The sequence below is a fragment of the Stenella coeruleoalba genome (assembly GCF_951394435.1).
Source record: "Stenella coeruleoalba genome assembly, chromosome: 20".
Lineage (NCBI taxonomy): Eukaryota > Metazoa > Chordata > Mammalia > Artiodactyla > Delphinidae > Stenella > Stenella coeruleoalba.
This window is the reverse complement of record NC_137166.1, coordinates 13672789-13680780: the sequence shown is the minus strand read 5'-3', so window position 1 is coordinate 13680780 and position 7992 is coordinate 13672789.

Here is a 7992-nt window from a genome sequence, read left to right as displayed (position 1 = left end):
TGACAGAGGTAAGGAAGGAAAGGGCCAAGTTGGCCATAATACAAAACATGAATCACACCTTTAAAGGAATATATATTAACTAAAAACATTTTCAAGTTAAAAAAACACTTACAGGGATTCTCTGGTGGTGCAGTGGTTGACAGTCCACCTGCCGATGCAGGGGACACGGGTTCGTGCCCTGGTCCGGGAAGATCCCACATGCCGCAGAGCGGCTGGGCCCGTGAGCCATGGCTGCTGAGCCTGCGCGTCTGGACACTGTGCTCTGCAACGGGAGAGGCCACAACAGTGAGAGGCCCGCGTACCGCAAAAATAAATCAATGAATTTAAAAAAATAAATTAAAAAAAAAAGTATGAAGGATCCAAGGGCCAAGAATAAATAAGGCAAACAACAACTTGGTATAGGGAGTAAGGGAAGCAGTTAACCTATTGGATATTGACTTATTTTAGCACTAAAGTACTTAAAACACTGCTATATGTGCAGAGCTAGACACATGTGATACTCTAGAAAAGGTCAAAAACAAAACACATATATATTGAAGCTATATGGGAACATGACATTATCCAATTGGTGAGGAAAGGATGTCATATTTCAGGGGTTGGCAAAGTTTTTCTGTTAAGGGCCAGACAGTAATATATTAAGCTTTGAAGCCCATATAGTAAGTCTCTGTCACAACTACTCAACTCTGACGTTGTAGCACAAAAACAGCCAGACAACAAGTAAACAAATGGATGTGCCTGTGTTCCAACAGAATTTTATTTACAAAAACAGATGGTGAGCCAGATTTGGCCCATGAGCCAAGGTTTTCTCAACAGCAACGGAACAATGAAAGGGTTCTGGTAAAAGCTATTTATCACATCATACACAAATTAAGTTTCAGGTGAACTAAAGTTCTACTGTGAAAAAAATAATGCTTGACAATAGAAATTATATTCAGGACACGTTATTTTTTCACAATAAAAATTATTTTAGGGTTTCCCTGGTGGCGCAGTGGTTAAGGGTCCGCCTGCCGATGCAGGGGATGCAGGTTCGTGCCTGCGTACCGCAAAAAAAAAAATAATAAAATAAAATTATTTGAAATATTCTAAAATATTGGACGCGCTGGGCCTGCGCGTCCAGAGCCTGTGAAATTGCGTTCAGGTCATCATGCTTTGCGTTTTTGCTTGGTGTAGTATTTCCAAAGGAAACCACAACTTCTTTAAAAGAAGTTATATGATTACGACTTCGTGAATGCAAATCAGTCTTCCCCCAATATCCTTCTCTCAATTGGTCGTTATCTATCCTCAGTGGTACATTAGCTATTGTGTTTTTTTTTTTATTAGAGTCGTCAGGGCTTATTTTATTTCATTTTATTTTATTTTTTTGGCCACGCATGCTGCATCTTCGTTCCCCGACCAGGGATTCAACCCACACCAGAGACTGTCTCTAAATTTAAGAAGCTGTACAGAGTTCTAATAATTTCTATCCATATTCTGCAGGTCTGGGTTTCTGGAAGTCCCTTGGGCCTCCTGTTTGCTTCATTTCTCTGTGAGTAGTGCTTTTTAAATGACCCTAGCACTCTGAACTTACAACTCCTATAAAGCCCTCTCTACAAAAATTTATCTTTCCAGGTAACAGGCTTGATGGTGTAGTTAGAATAAATTCCTATCCTCCTTGAGGGCAGGGATCAAACCTTTATAATTCCCTAAAACCAGAATAGGGACTGATACCAATAAACTAGAAACCATTCAAGTTACCCTCGTTTCAGCTGTGTTATCTGTTTTTCATGGGACCTCCTGATTAGGTGATTACCTTTTAACTGAGCTCCTCTGCCATGTAAGAAAGATCTCCTTATGGCTTTTCCTCACACCCCCACATCCTTGTTTTCCTCTGAGACTACTTGATTGACTTCTGAGAGCAGAACCACTTTACAAAATATGCATTAGTGAAATTGCGTTCAGGTCATCATGCTTTACATTTTTGCTTGGTGTAGTATTTCCAAAGGAAACCACAACTTCTTTAAAAGAAGTTATATGATTACGACTTCGTGAATGCAAATCAGTCTTCCCCCAATATCCTTTTCTCAAGTGGTCGTTATCTATCCTCAGTGGTACATTAGCTATTGTGCTTTTTTTTTTTTTTATTAGAGTCGTCAGGGCTTATTTTATTTCATTTTATTTTATTTTTTTGGCCGCGCATGCCGCATCTTCGTTCCCCGACCAGGGATTGAACCCGCCTCCCCTGCACTGGAAGCATGGAGTCTTAACCACTGGACTGCCAGGGAAGTCCCTGTGCTCTTTTGTAAGGAGAAAAATTTTACCTTATTTATTCCTTCCAGGTTCTACCTCCATTTTGTTGTGTCCTTTGTATTTTCTTATAAAAATTATTTGAGGGGGCTTCCCTGGTGGTGCAGTGGTAGGGGGTCCGCCTGCCAATGCAGGGGGCGTGGGTTCGTGCCCCGGTCCGGGGGGATCCCGCGTGCCGCGGGGCGGCTGGGCCCGTGGGCCGTGGCCGCTGGGCCTGCACGTCCAGAGCCTGTGCTCCGCGGCGGGAGAGGCCACAGCGGTGAGAGGCCCGCATACCGCAAAAAAAAAAAAAAAAAAAAAAAAATTATTTTAATATAAAACATCCAAAAAATTAAGCCACATAAATTATTTTAACTCCCTGTTGATCAAGAGTTTTATATGTATAACTGATTCACTTTGCTGTACACCTGAAACTAAATCAACTATACTCCAATAAAAAATTTGTAAAAATTGAATATCAACTTGAACTCTGAAATAAAAAAAGAATTTTCCTACTTTTTATGTTAACTCAAAAAGATATAAAATCTTACCAATTTTCTTCCTGTATGCCTGTGTGCCCATACCCTCATCTGTGAATGACCTTCCTGTAACTTTAGAAAGCTTTTCAGTGTCTTCCCTAAAATTCTTAACTCAGTGCTCATTTTGAAGCTATGCTACGAATGTATCTGAGTAGGATCCTATGGGGCCTTCCCAGCACAGATTCTCCCCTCCCCCATGTCCTCCACCTGCCTCTAGTTTGTAGAAAAGCTTCAGCCTCCTAGGCCTTCCCCAAGTCCCAAAGAACAAAATTTAATCAGAAGTGAGAAAAAACAGAAACAAAGGATAACAATCAAGCAAGACAAAATAATAATAGTTCAGCCATAAAACAAAGTCAAGGACCTTTAGCTCCTCAAGGGAGGAACTCAGATAATGTTCTGAGCTATATCCTTCGCGCTCTTTTGCAGATGCTGAAACACACACCAGGTGGAAGAAGTTAACTGCATGCTGACCCAGACCAGTTGGAAGCAGAAGATTTAATGATATCGACTCCCAATTACCTCACCAACAACCAATTAGAAGAATGTCCATGAGCTGATCATACACCCCGCAACCCTCTCTCTCATCCTGTCTTTAAAAACCTTTCCCTGAAAGCCATCAGCGAATTTGGGCCTTTTGAGCATTACCTACCTTGACTGCTTGCTTGGTGCGTGCAATAAATGCTGCACTTTCCTTCACCACAACCCAGTGTCAGTAGATTGGCTTTACTATGCACGGTGGAGCAAATACAAGTTTGCTTTGGCAACACTAATACAACTGCTTCAGCCTTCTCAATCCCCACTTCCTTGAGAGCTACAAATCTTAAAAGAACTCAAATTAAACGACGGCCATTTTTTACAAGTAAGACACTTAGCTACTTTAGCTGTTTAACTACTTCTACTTTTTTAGAAAAATAGAAATAAACCTCTAGAACTGGACTGAAGTCCTTCGGATATCCATACTTCAAAGTGGACTTTAAAACTCCCTGAAATTGGTATAAAATTTCTATGCGTCATATTCGAGTCAACAACTGAGACAAGAGCTTACATTTTTGTAGCGCTTTATACCGCGCTTCAAGTTGCTCAGGAGTCTTTTCCACACTGTCAAGGGCAGGTAAAAAGTTTCTGATAGTGTTGGTGATGGAGAGCCGGAGCAGGAGGCCGGATGGAGGTCGGGAGAGTCGAGTACGCTTGGGGGAGGTGTAAGCATGGCAGGGTCGGAGGGTTGCTACTGGGGAGGGAAGGAACTGAGAGACACCACGAAAGAAGAGGAAAAGGGAGCGTCAGGAGGAGCCTCCCTCCAGGGGCGACAAAAGAGGGGCGGGCGCGTTGTCTCTGACACGCGAGGAAAACGACGTGATAGAAGAACCTAGAGGCTGCGAGGAAGCGAACAGAGGGGCTGCCTCAGGGAGGGAAGCAGCCCGGCTGAAGCCCCCCATCTCGAGGCGGCTTGTTTGACTCAGCGTCCCTGCACCTCGGCCGCCCTTATCGTCCTTCTCCCCTCAAGGTCACTCACCACCGAGTTTGTCGGCTCCAGCAAGACGCCCAGCTCCACTCCGCACCTCACGAACTCCCGGCGCCACAAATTCAAATATGAGTTCCGGAGTCCCGCAGCCCGGAAACTCTCCCAGAGTGAAGGACGGATGGACCAATCGAAGCCCGGATGGCTATAAATATAAAAGGAGGTGGGCGGGGCTAAGGGATGGGGTGGGACCAAACAGCGTTACCACGACGACGGCTTCGGGTGGGCGGGCTGTGGTGATAATGGCCAGAGGGCGAGACTCGGCGCGAAAAGCGGTCCTGTTAGGTGGTCCAGGTTGTTTGGGGCTGAGGCCGTCTCCTCAAGAGTAACCGTGGGCCTGTGCTGCGGTCACGCCACCGGCCTCCGTTTCCTTTAGCCTTCTCTCTCACCAAACGACTTTCCTGTCCAGTTATATAGTGAAAGCTATTTCCCCAAGGTAAGCGTGTAGTACCACCACCCCTTGTTGGGTAAGGGGTAACAGAAACTTGAGTCCACTTTGTCTCCCGGGGAGCGGGTACTAAAAACAGAAAAGGGTGAAAATGTGGATTTCTAAACATTTAGTAATTTCTTACCGTGTGAATTTTTACTGTATCGTGCACATTTAGTAGTCTTTAAATATTGGGTGCAACTTGAGTTACAATTAAATTTACCATTCTAGTTCTTTCTGACCCCAAAATTCCATCTGACCGGTTAACGAACAAAGACCTGAATTTTTAAATTTTCTGTAACAGTCTCAAAGATTCTCTACCTTAAGTTCTTAATCTCACCTAAATCTGAAGGCGGATGGTAAAATGGGCAGGTGCTTTGAGTCCAAACCGTTAGAAGAATCAAACTAATTCAGCTGAGGCTCCTCCTTTCTTAGATCATCACTTGAATCTAAAATAATTGAAACCAGATGCCGAACATGGTTCAATGTGTATCTCATTCAATGCTGATAGTCTCACAGAGGTCTCATTTATGAAAGAAAGTAAACATTGTTGAAATGATGGGGGAGAAATAAGGCTTTCTACAGACAGGTAGTTCTTAGAAAAAAAAAACCTTACAGCTTTGAAACACATCTTGTAACAAACCACAAAGTTGTTGTTAAATTCTTGTCTCCAAAATCTAAAAGAAAACTTCAGCAGAACTTACTGGCTTATCAAGTAGAATTTCTTCCTCTATACTTAAGGCAGAGAAGCATTTATGAAAGCTTAGATCTATATGTGTTTAGATACCTGCCAATCCTTTTCTTAAAATTCCATCTTCAAAACCCCCTGCTAATGAACCAGCCAGCTGCATCTTCATCTGGAGAGTCAACTGGGGAAAGAGTCTCTTCCAAACTCTCTCAGTCTGTTGACAAAATTCATTTCCTTGCAGCCATTTGAAGTCCCATTTTCTTGGCAACTGACAACAGGGGACCATTTTTAGCAACTAGAGACCATTCTCAGGTCCTTACCAAATGACCTGTCATAAACAGTTACTGTTGTTACTGTTGACTTCTCAAGGTCAGCAGGAGAATCTCCCTCCCACTTAAAATCTCTTCTAATGGCTTTTAACTCCGCACATGATTAGGTCAGACCCAGTCAGAATAATCTCCCTTTTTAGTAACTCACAGTCAGATGATTAGGGGCCTCAATTACATCTGCAAAATCTCTTCTATATAACGTAATACTTGTTAGAATGACAATCCATCATATTTACAAGACTCAATCACAATTGAAGGGAGGGGTTTTAGGGCATATACCTAAAAGGGAGGGATTCTTAGGGGCCATCTCAAAACTCTACCCACCTATAGCCCCTCACTTGTGTCCCATAGATTCTGAGCTGTGGCTTGAGAATAAAACTCCATTTTCAAAACTGTTATAAGCTTTAAGTGAGTGCTTTTCACTCAGAAAAAAGTACCACCAGTGTTATGTTCACATTGTTAAAAAAAAGAAAAGAACAAGCCCAAACTGAGTCACTCACTTGTGCTAAACCCACATCAGCAAATCAAGACTTAATATCTAACCTAATTGTAGTTTCAGCTTCTCCCAGGAATGTGACTTTTAACTAGTTTATCTGAAATTACCTGATCAGCTCTGGTGAGGTAATCTGCATGATAAACACCCCCCTTCTCCAAAGGATGGTGACATACCTGAACCCATCCACTTCCTTCCCAGCCCCCTCCCCCTTCTGCCTATAAAAGTCTTTGAAGCTCTTTGAAACTCCTGTCTGCTAGATGGGATGCTGCCAGAGTCATAAATTGTTGAATAAATCCAATTATATCCTCAAATTTACTCAGCTGAATTTTGTTTTTTAACAATATTAGTCCTCATTGGGTTCCACTGTGATATAGCCTTGTCCTAAGTTCCTGTCCGCTGCGGAAGCTTATGATAAGGAACTCTGATGCATCTCCCTGTTACTGTATCTTTAGCCACACTGAATCAATAAAGTGCTTTTAAAATTTTTAGCACATAACTTCAATTTCTGTTTCAGGATTTAGTGTGACACTTCAAAGCACTTGGAGGGGCTGCTTTCTAGTGGATCCATCTGGAGGCCTGCAAGCAACACATTTGGGGCTTCTGCTGTCTGTAACCCAGCCCTCCAAGGTAGCAGAGCATGATAACACATCCTGAGTCCCAAATGGTGGGGTGACAACCACTGTTGGTACCTGAGATTTTAGGTGGTAGTATAAGCAGGTAGAGTAGGGGGTCCCTGGAGAAAGAGTACCAGGCAAGGCTTTCTTGACATAAGAGAAGTGGCCTAAGCTGTTTTGTGACCTAAATCTGGCCACAATGCCTGCCCTGGAACAGGTCTCAGTAATCATTAAGGGAAGTAAGGGAATGCAAGAACAAAGGAAAAGCAGTCAAGTAAAACAGTTCAACTATAAAACAGAGTCCTAGTTCCTCCTCAAGGGATGTACATAACAATCTGATACGGTCTTTGAGTCCTGCAAGAACTAAGGCCCCCACCTAGGAGGAGGATGGAATGATGACGTTGACCCTCGTGACTTCAATCAACTAAAGCTTGGACTCGGTCGACTGTGGCCTGAATTCTATGCTGAATTCTCCACTGCTCAAGCCCCTTCATGAATACCCATGTACCTTTAGCTTAAAACGTCCCCAAATTTGCTGTTGGGAGAGACACTGCTTTGGCAGAGATCACTGGTGTTCTCCTTACTTGCTGCAAGAAATAATAAATGCTTCCTTCTCCCTAACTTTGGCTTGGTTGTGACTTTTGGCTCAATACCCACCAAGAGGTGAACCCACTTTTGGGGTCACAATAGACAGATTATTCTGTTTTTAATTGCAATTCAAACCCATGATTATAGGGCATAAGCAAGGCTAAAGTAGGAATTTAAAATTTTTTAAAATTCGTTGATTAGAGAAAATATTTTTTAAATAATAGTACAAATGGCTAGGATATGGCAAAAATCAAGATGGTGTTACTCTAATTTGGGAATCATTGGCATATGAGAAACTGGCTGGTGACTAAGCAGTGGATGAAGTAGTGGATTCATAGAATAAATTATGCTAACCGAGTCAGGCTCCAAGAGCCCCTTCGTTCTCAGGAACGTGTACAAAAAGAAGCCCACCATGTTCCAAGCCTACCACGTGCAGGCAGTGGAGTACATGGTATTCACGCCCTATTAAGCAGGCCTCAAACCGTGGGGGTCTACAAGCAGGAGTGAGATGGGAGAAGGTGGAGCCTTGT